This window comes from Silene latifolia, chromosome X, assembly GCF_048544455.1.
Source record: "Silene latifolia isolate original U9 population chromosome X, ASM4854445v1, whole genome shotgun sequence".
In the NCBI taxonomy this organism is placed as follows: domain Eukaryota; kingdom Viridiplantae; phylum Streptophyta; class Magnoliopsida; order Caryophyllales; family Caryophyllaceae; genus Silene; species Silene latifolia.
Genome location: NC_133537.1, coordinates 188,389,212 through 188,399,327, shown reverse-complemented (window position 1 = coordinate 188,399,327; position 10,116 = coordinate 188,389,212). Strand labels below are relative to the sequence as shown.

Below are 10,116 nucleotides of genomic sequence, written 5' to 3'. Positions count from 1 at the left end.
CTCGGAGCTTGGCGCGGAGGCCTCTTTGACTGTCCATCTAAGAGATTAACAGTTTCAACAATGTGGGATGTTGCTGGTGCTTTTGCTTTAGATGACGAGGCCCCTTGGTATCCTTTTGGCTTCTCAGCTTCTGCCATTCGGACGTCATCTTCTACCTTTATCCCGATTCTTATCAATTCTTTGAAGGAACCAAAATTCTGGTATTTCAGAGCATTACGGTAAACAGGTCGTAGATTTTTTACGAACTTATCTACCATTTCAACTTCGTCAGGCTTCTTGGCTAATTTCACGCTTTCAGCGCGCCATCTTGCAAGGAATTCAGTAAAGCCTCTTTTTCCTTCTGTGTCATTACTTCTAAAGTCCTTATGTTGGTTTGAATCTCAACATTGTCAGCATAGTGCTTACAGAACTCCACCGTAATATCTTCGAAAGTGGGGAAGTTCTTAAGGTCAAGATTATAGAACCACGCCTTCGGTGTTCATCCGAGAGATTGGGCAAAAATTTCGGAGAGCATGTCAGCAGGTACTCCCTTCAGTGCTAAGTACCCTTTATAGGCCTTAACATGGTGGACTGGATCTTCGGTGCCCTTGAACTTTGGGATGTCAGTGAGTACCATGTTCGTGGGCAACTTATCCTGAACTGGGGCATAGGCCCTAGCATTCTCATAGTGGATGTTCTTCCCCTGGGAGAGTTTCAGACGGTCTTCAATGAACTTGAACCGGTTTCTCCGGATCGATCGAGGTGGGGTAGATAGAGGGGAATCTTCACCCAGCTTAGATTCGATTGCATCCATTCGGGTCATCATGAGGTTCACGGCCTCGGTGAGCTTGTTGATAGCATCTTCCATTGCTTGACGTCGGGTTTTGGGCGGCCTTTCTACAAGAAAACCCCGAACCGAGTCAAAATTTAAAGTAAGAGCCCCTGCACACTTAAGGACACGACACCAACTTGACTCAAACAAAGACTCGACTTGAGACTGACTAACCAAAGGTTCGACTCACGGTTGGATTTAGACCTTGATTCATTTTAGACTCGACAAGACGACATGACTCAAACTGTCATAGCTCGATTCTAAACTGGACTCGGTGTGACTAAACCCGTGATTGGACTAACATAGTCCTTGGGTTCGAGTGAAACGTCCTAAAGGGCCTAGCTTGGGCGTTTCTGTGGACTATCCTAGACCAATTGATCGACCAACATGACTCAAAGCCCAAGAGGTGAGCTTGGGTGACCCAACAGGGTCGTGTTCTAGACTCTTGGAACGAAAAAAAAACGTCTAGCCTAACACGGCCAGGACCCGGACACGACTCGACGCATTTCATGCTTGGTTGAGGTTCGAGAAACATTTTGGGTTGAATTTGGAAAAAACGAATAATTGATTTGAAAATGAGATTTGAAATGGGCAGACATGCCTAGCTATAAAAGCTCATTTTGGCCGAAAATTCTAGTCCTATTTGGGCAAAGATTCCGCGTTTTGAAAATCATGCTATTTTGAAAGTAAGTTGTTCAAAAGTTCGGTTTTGAAATTGACATGGAAATTTTGAAAAGACTCGGGAAAAAACACCTTGCACATTGTCATTCTCATGTTATAAGGATGTATGCTCCTAGACATCTCTAAGTCTCGGCAAGTCTTCTACAAGAAGGTCTATGCCCTCCATCCTTTTGCGGTCTTATAGAGCAAGGGCCTTTAGGTAGAGTACCTAGAAGAGCATCCCCACCATCAAGAACCACGCGAGACGGAACGGAAGCAAGCAATGTGCGAGTTCCTGGCATAGTGGGACGTCGCCCCCCACGCATCACAAAGAAACGCTGGGACGGCCCGGGAAAATCCTTAAGGGTTTATGCATGAATTGTAGCACTATGAGTAATGTTTTACTTTCCAATACTTTCTTTTCAAGTTTCACCTCGGAGGAAAAGACCCTAGAAACAAAGTGTAACTAGTCCTCTTTTCCCCAATGAGTCGCCTAATCGTGGACAAGGCCCTCGCGAACTGCGTCCTCGGGATCCACACTAGGCATAATCGACTCGAGGTTCTTTCGAATCGAATTAAAACAAATTAGAGTCGCCACCAAGTTTTTTGGGAACTTGGAACCGTTCAAGTCAACTTTACACCTTTCATCGAAAAGCATAAAGCCAATCGACTACGAGTGATTAAAGATAAAGACTTGTACCCTATATCATTCGATTTGAATGACTCTTGTAATCCAATGGTATTTAGACGGATCCACAAACCATAGATCTTGAGTAAGGGGTGAGGGTACGTGTTAGGAAGCCCATAAGGACACCTAACCCCGCCCGTCAATAACGGCTTCTACTAAGTCAAGTGTCGGATTTCAAACAAGGTCATAGCTACTACGATATATGATATGCAAACATCGTTTTAAAACCCTAACACGTGACAACAATTTCTATGTCGTTTTAGATGCAACTAAACTAACTTTGTCAAAGTTGTAATTTAGCATGTGGGTTGATTGATCTAACAACACATAAACGAAACAAACAAGGCTTGATGGGAGTGGGGGAGCCGTTGGGATCTACCCTATTACAACCCAGGCTATAATCGAGCTCCAAAACGCGCGTTTAAAACGAGTTTTTTTTCGATTTTTAAATCGATTTTTCAAATCGATTAACACATTAGAATAAATGATTTTTCAAATCAAATATACTCATAAAATGATTTTTCAAATCAAATATTTATTTTATTTTCAATAAAATAAACTTGAGAAAATAAACTCAAAATAAAGTAAAATGAATTCACTTTTAAAAAAGCTTTAATTTAAATATCATTTAAATTAATAAAATACTTCATCGACGACGCCCATTCTACATCGTAAAACGAGCTCCAAATAATGACAATGACAACTAAAGAATACATGTGTCCTATCATCATCGGGTGTTTGTCGGGTTCTCTATAAATTCCAATATCGACGGATACGGGTATCTACAGAGATCAAACCGGCTTTTATTAGCCTTGTGGAGAGAAGGCAATTTGGGGGAAGTCCTTTGGAGGATCCCAATTAGCATGTGCAAAACTTTTGTGACTATTGCTTCATGATTCAGCAAATGGGAGTCACACATGCTCAAATAAGGGAGATACTTTTCCCTTTTTCGTTGAAGGACAAGTCAAAACTATGGATTAATACCCTTGATCGCACCACCATTGGGATCACAATTTGGGAGACTTTGGCTCTTGCTTTCTATCAAAAGTTTTTTCCATCGGAGAAAACTCAAACCTTGAGGAGCCAAATCACGGGATTCCGTCAACAAGCTCTAGAAAGCTTGTATGAAGCTTGGGAGAGATATAAGGATTTGCAAAGACAATGCCCACATCATGGGTTAGATGCTTGGTTCCTAGCTATAACATTCTAGAATGAATGTTGTGCCGAGTCCCGAAGAATTCTAGATTCCGCCAACAATGGACGGTTTGATCAAATTAACACCGATATTTCTCATGCCACAATTGAATCCATAGTGATTCATGATGCTCAATATGTCAATTCCCGGAATGCACTAATCAAGGGTACGGAGGAATCTTCCGACACTTTCGTCTTGAAGGCTCAAATTGCCTTACTCCAACAACAATTGACGGACCGAGATGCAAGTGCCTCTCTGATGTGAATTTTATTTGTAATTCCTCGAAAGTGTACGATATCGTTGTACTTACGAGGGTCGAACCCAAGAGACGGTGTCTATGGCTCTAGGATTACTAGTTTAGTTCAAATAAAATAGGTTTGAGTAGGTTTAACTAACTAAAGGAAATCACTAAAACAAGGAAAATTAGATGAATGCTTAATATGGTGAATAACAATAATTAAGAGACTAGGATATTGGGATCACTCATATAGGTAAGGGGAGACATGCATAGGGTGATAAATTCGAAAGCAAAAGCATAGAAAAGACTCTATCTCTCGATATGAGACTAATCCCTAAGTTAAGATCGATTAAGTCCTCACCTAATCAACCCAACTACAATTTTATCATGTTAATCCTATTTACTAGCCAAGTTCTTACCCAACAAGCAAAGATAGATAGTGAAAGCACTTAAACCCTCATTCAAGCATTAACACAAACACCTAGCATGCACAATAAAGTTGAGAAGCTTAAACCCAAGAATTGTAATCTTACTATGCTATAATCTACCCTTATGATGCTATATGAGATCCCCCTCCATCCTAGTATGGAACTACTCACACATGGTTATGATAACAAATACAAAAGATGGGAACTTTGACATGTAACAAACAAGAGAAGACATATTGTAAAGATAGATTAATTAAATAAACTTGAATATGTAAACAATTGAAAAATAAACAAACTAGAAGAGAAATTATACCAATTCTAAGACAAAGTTGTAATCTTGGATTAATGGAAGAGAAAATCTTCACCAATCTTCAAATACAACCCAAATACCAAATGTAAACAATTGATAGTAGCCAATTCTAAGCTAATCTTATAAGTAATTAATATTTTATTAAGGAAAAATTAAGACTTGGATTAAATAGGGTTTGCATAAACTTAGAGGAAATTTTCTATTTAGGGTATTCTTTACAATTGATTAGGGAAGGGATATTTATACTAGCCAATTGGATTAAACATAAGGAGGAAATAAAGCCCATCTCACGGGTTTGGTCTCTGTGCCGGTTAACCGGCTGCCCGTCTCCCTGCCGGCAGCGAGATCTTCTTCAAAAATGTGTTGGAATTGGCTTGGGTGTGTTCCCTGCCGGTGGACGGCTGCCGGCCTGCCGGCAGAGAACACCTCTTGCCGAGTTTCAACTTCAATTCTTCACCTTGATGATGCGTGTGTCGGCGGACCGGCTACCGGTGTGCCAACCGGCAGCAAGAACTTGTTCTTTTTTTTTCTTCAATTCTCTCCTTAATTTGTCTAAGGCATGGGATGGGGTTCCCGCCGGTGGGCCGGTTGTCGGCCTGCCGGCAGAGAATACCTCTTTAGCATTTCTCCTTAATTCCTCACCAGGTCGTGTTCCCTGCCGGTGGACCGGCTGCCGGCCTGCCGGCAGAGAACACTGCTTCAACATCTCAACCTTCTTCTCCTCATGCTTAATCATCGAACCGCCTCACTTGCCCCGATTTCTCTATAACCGCCTCAAATCCTGCAAGAGGGGCACAAAATCATAGACGCGGGTATCGGGCACAAAATGCAAGGTAAGGCGCACAAAACCGACTCGATAGGAGTCGGAATACATGAAAGAAGAAGGGAAATTTGGTGCAAATAAGTCATATATCAAACCTCCCCACACTTGAACTTTACTCATCCTTGAGTAAGTCCAAAATAAATATGCAAGACACTACTATGGTAAGTATCGAGAGTGAGTGCACAATATAAGCGTCACTCAATTATTCTACTACATAATCCGATCGAGTATTAGCGCACTCTACGCCCTTTCAGCTCACGTAGTTGTGCTTATGAGGTAAAGCACAACTTGTGAGGCAAGTAAGGTCTTGCAAGAAAAATGCGATGCATCCAATCATGTGAGCACAAAAGCAAGTAATAGAATGCATCTAACAAAAATGGCCCACTTCCTCATCTAAGTGGCCGAATTTTCAGCTCAAAAATATAGTCTCGGTCGGGAAATACCGTCTCAGAGTCTCAATGGAGGTGCCAACCCCCTAAACGTGGCCCAAGCAACCCTAATGTGTCCAATAAACTCAAGAAATGGATTCTAGAGCGGGAAAGGGGAAAGAGGGACTAGACCTCCGAGAATTACAAAACCCACAAGATTCGACCGAAAGACCCATGACTAAGGGGACCTAAGTCAACGACGCCCTCATGGTTTTCACTCGTCTCTCGTTTGAATTACGGGTGATTTTGTACAAAAAGTAACCAAAACACTCTCCTACTACGACTCGTGAGAAGGTGCCCGCAATCTAATGTGTAAGACCGTATCATGTCCAAATGAAATGCAAAAAATGTAACAATGCACAAATCATGAAATAAGGGTTGTAACGGGGCTAGGGAGTAGGACAAAATGGGATTGGTGCACGCACCGTTTGGACATGTGGAGTTCAAATCAAGAATGGTCAACACATCACATCCCACTTCTTATTGCAACATATGAGACACGTCTATGCCCTAACATATAATTGATTACCAACATTATGCAAAAATTGCATAAACCCAACTCAAATTGGAAAAACTTAAAAATACTCCTCTTATTTCAACAATTGATCAACGTCTACACCCTAACAAGAGTTCGGTTTCCCAAATTCATGCAAAAATTGTGTAAACCCGACTCACTTTGGAAAAAACATCAAACCGCCCCTTTATTTTAGCAACGGCTTTTTTTCTACCCCTTTAAATGATGAGGAGGGGTGTTGCTTGCCTTTTTCTTTTCTTAACACACATATATACAATCACAACTAGCTCTTTTTTGGACTTTTCAAAACTTTTTTTTTTCATTTTTCTATTTTGTTTTTCATTCAATGTCAAAACCTCTTGTTTATATACAATGTCAAATAGGGCCAAATTTCGACTCAAGTGGATATGTACACTATCCACCATTATGACCCAAATCACCTCCTAAAACACTGCCACAAAACCGACCAATTCTTGATCAAGGAAAGGTGTATATGGAATGTAGTTAATTTAATGGTGTAGATACCCAGTATCTGTTGAGACTCCAATAAACATTCGATGATTATCGAACTACAACATGCTTAGGAATCGCAGCGTTTGATCGACAGTTTGTGTACAACTTTACGTCGGAAAACTTAAAACGATTTCGAAAATAAAACATTTCAAAACTTTTCAAAAGTACATAGGATGTTTAATGCATGTCGACGGGGTCGCAATGACACTAACTAGAGTCAAAACCGACATCGGACCAAAAACCGACTCAAAATTCAAATCCCGACTCCAACAACGAGTCAAACATGAAAAACAAACCATTCAAATGCTTCTATGTTAATATTTCCCGGAATCTTACATATTCAAGTACCAAACATGTTCATCCAAATCCTAGGATAGAACAAATCATGATTGCATTCGTGTGATAGTGACAAGACACCTCGAAGACGTGCGACATGGCTCGTGCCTCTTTGAGCAGCCCAGGTGGCCACGTCGCTCAAAACTCACACAACCACTCATTCTCCTATAAATACACCTCAAATGCCACAATTTGAGAGTTACGCGAGTGTCCGCCCCCCTCATTTCTCCCTTAAAATTCTAGACTCGACTTCCTAAGTCACAATCCGACACGTGTTTACGACCTACCGATCGTAAACACTAGCCTTACACATTGTTTGGTACCGTCATCGTGCATTAAACCACTTGACCGACCATCTCGACCACTACACCATCTCTAAACTTAACAAAACACTCTTTTTACCTACCAAAACGGTTTTAAACCGAGTTTTCCGACCAAACGAGCTGATACACTTACGTCGATTTCTCGCCATAAGCCTAACATGTAAGTATGAGGGTGTAAAAATCTTCTTTTGTCATGTTTTCATAAGCTTTCATGACTATAACATGCTAAATCATGCATAACATGGTCCAAAACATGGGAAGAATGAGTCAAAACCGGATTTTTGGTTGAGGCAGAGGCTACTTACGTAGCACACAGGCTCGTGCCTAAATCAGCCTGCCTCACCCTTAAATCCAAACCGTGTTTGGTCTCTTCATATCCTTTATTTTCATTTCATATTTGTAATCGGTTTTTACCATTTCAAGTATTTTCAAACCATTTTTACAAGTTTTAACCATAAAACATTTTCACCCTTGGTTCCTAATACCATGACGGTTTAATCCGTGTTTCGGTGATAATATTTGGTTAATTACATTTTAAAAGGTATTTTAAAACCTTTTATCTCAATTATTTACATTTTAGAGTGTATTTTAAAGCCTTTCATCATTTCTTTACATTTTCAAAACAAATGTATTAGTCACCAATACAAAGTCATCCTTGGTTCCACATACCATGTCGGATTTTAACCCGAGTACGATGATGAATATTGACTAATTATATTCAAATGAACTTAAAACAATTAGTTCATAATCATTTTCAAAACTATTCATGTCAAGCTTACAAAATCGAACTTGACATCGAATATTGTCGAAACAATGACGATTATTCAAGTCTCGTTCTTCAAATCAACACAAAAGCGGTCTAAACGGCCTTTTCAAACCAAAACGGGTTCAAACACCCGTCCTTAAAAACAGTTGACAAAATTTTTCAATAGTCAGAATACGTCTTCCATCGTTGACTGACTGGCGCCTAAACAGGCCACTCCTTTTTCCTATTTTCAAACCAAGGGAGACCCTTTTGCATCGCCAATAGTCTCGCGCCTCTTCTGGCTGCCTGATGCAGGGTCTGTTCCCCTTCCAGCACTTGTCTAGGATGATCCCGACTTCGGTTAACCCAAATACAGGATGGATTAGACAACGAACTTGCTCATTCAAACACCATATTTGCAAAATGCCTTACTAAGACAAATGGATCACGTTATGCACCATAAACCTAATTCGGTAAATGGATGTTTAATTTCCGTCTTGCATGCAAATCAATGTTAAATCCAACTCGACATCTTATATTTGATACTTGGATTAAATCAAACGACTTAGAAAGCTCACATATTAGGTTTAAACTAGTGGATGCACATTCATGCATTTACCCGTTTTATCAACTTTTGCATTCAACCAACCAAGATCGATCAGTAGAGGCTGCTACCGCGGGCGGGATTGGGTGTCTGATTAAAGAGCTTCCCAATACGTACCTTCACCTCTTACTCAGAAACTTTGGATACTGGATGACCTTATCCAGGGCGTACGAGAGTCATTCTAGAGATAAGATGCTAAAGTGAGACGATTCCTTATCTTTAGTACGTATGTCAAACCCTGCTTTGTGCTTCATTTGACCGAGGTATAAAGTGGATTCGAACGGGTTCCAAGCATCCCACAAATGTTTGGTGGCGACTCCGAACATCTCTAATCGTTTCGAGACCCTTGCCGAGATGAAACCGACCGATCTAAAATGATCTGGTCGAAAGCATTCTTACGCCGCCGAGCGTGGTTTTCAAAAGACCGCTATACATCCGCAGATTGGCCTGGCGTGTAGGTGGCTATGTCCACAGATTGGCGACTCCGCTGAGGAAAACTAGGACACTTGTATCTTTGTGATCCCTAGATGGTGAGACTCGAACGAGGTCTTGGTTGAAATGCATTAATTGATATTACGGTCACGGTTGGGTTCCTTGTCTGGGCCCATAACCTAACCCTTTTCGACCAATTGGCTCGTCTCGTCGGCGTGAGTTTTCTCATCTCCGCATTTCGAATCCCGATTGAGTCAAGCATACCATTGACGAAACACATTTCTGTTTCGTCAAAGAGCTTTCATTGTTGGAGTTAGTGTCCTCCACAATAGTGCGTTAACATAATAAATCTCATTAATAGAATATCATCAGATATTTAATTATTTGATCCTCGTCAGTTTATTAACGTAAATCGATAACGGTTGGCTGACTAGAGTTTGACGTTATTGTCGTGAGACGACGGTGATCAACTGACCCCTTTCGGTCACACCTAAAGGAACGAACCCCAATTTATAACTAATTAATTGTATGAGATACAATTTGTTTAGTCCCTTGATTTATAGACTAAGAGGTTAGTCGATTATTTTTAGAGAGATTTCGAGTTGCGAACTCGAGGAGCGGCAGTTATTATTTAATTATGCAATAATTAAATAATAAGTTTTGGGAAACGGGTTTTAGTTAATTAACTGTTAATTTACTAAATTTGTACTAATTAATATTAATGTGATTAATATTAGTACGTAAATAATATGTGTAGTGGTACACGTATATTTACGGAGTGAATTGGACGAATTAATTATGGAAGTATTTAAACATGATACGATGTTTAAAATAATAATTACACGGATTTGTGCGACAAATATAAGAACCAACATGGACCCGTAAATGGTCAAGTGGACCGTGTAAAATAAGTGTAGTGGATGATTACTCACATAATCATTTACCTTATTTTGTATACTACCATAATTAATCTTATACAACATTTTGCATGTGATGTAAGATAAAATATAAGACAAAATCCTCCACTTCCACACTCCACCCACCCGCCACTTTTCCCCCTTATACTCC

General features: G+C 40.3%; 1 non-coding gene across 1 annotated transcript; it reads right to left on the bottom strand.

Annotated features, from left to right (window-relative positions):
• Positions 1–3,230: 3,230 nt before the first annotated feature.
• On the bottom strand, positions 3,231–3,338 carry LOC141624337 (small nucleolar RNA R71). The gene has a single exon (XR_012534144.1). It is a non-coding gene; the product is annotated as a small nucleolar RNA R71 (small nucleolar RNA).
• Between the last annotated feature and the right edge of the window lie 6,778 nt (positions 3,339–10,116).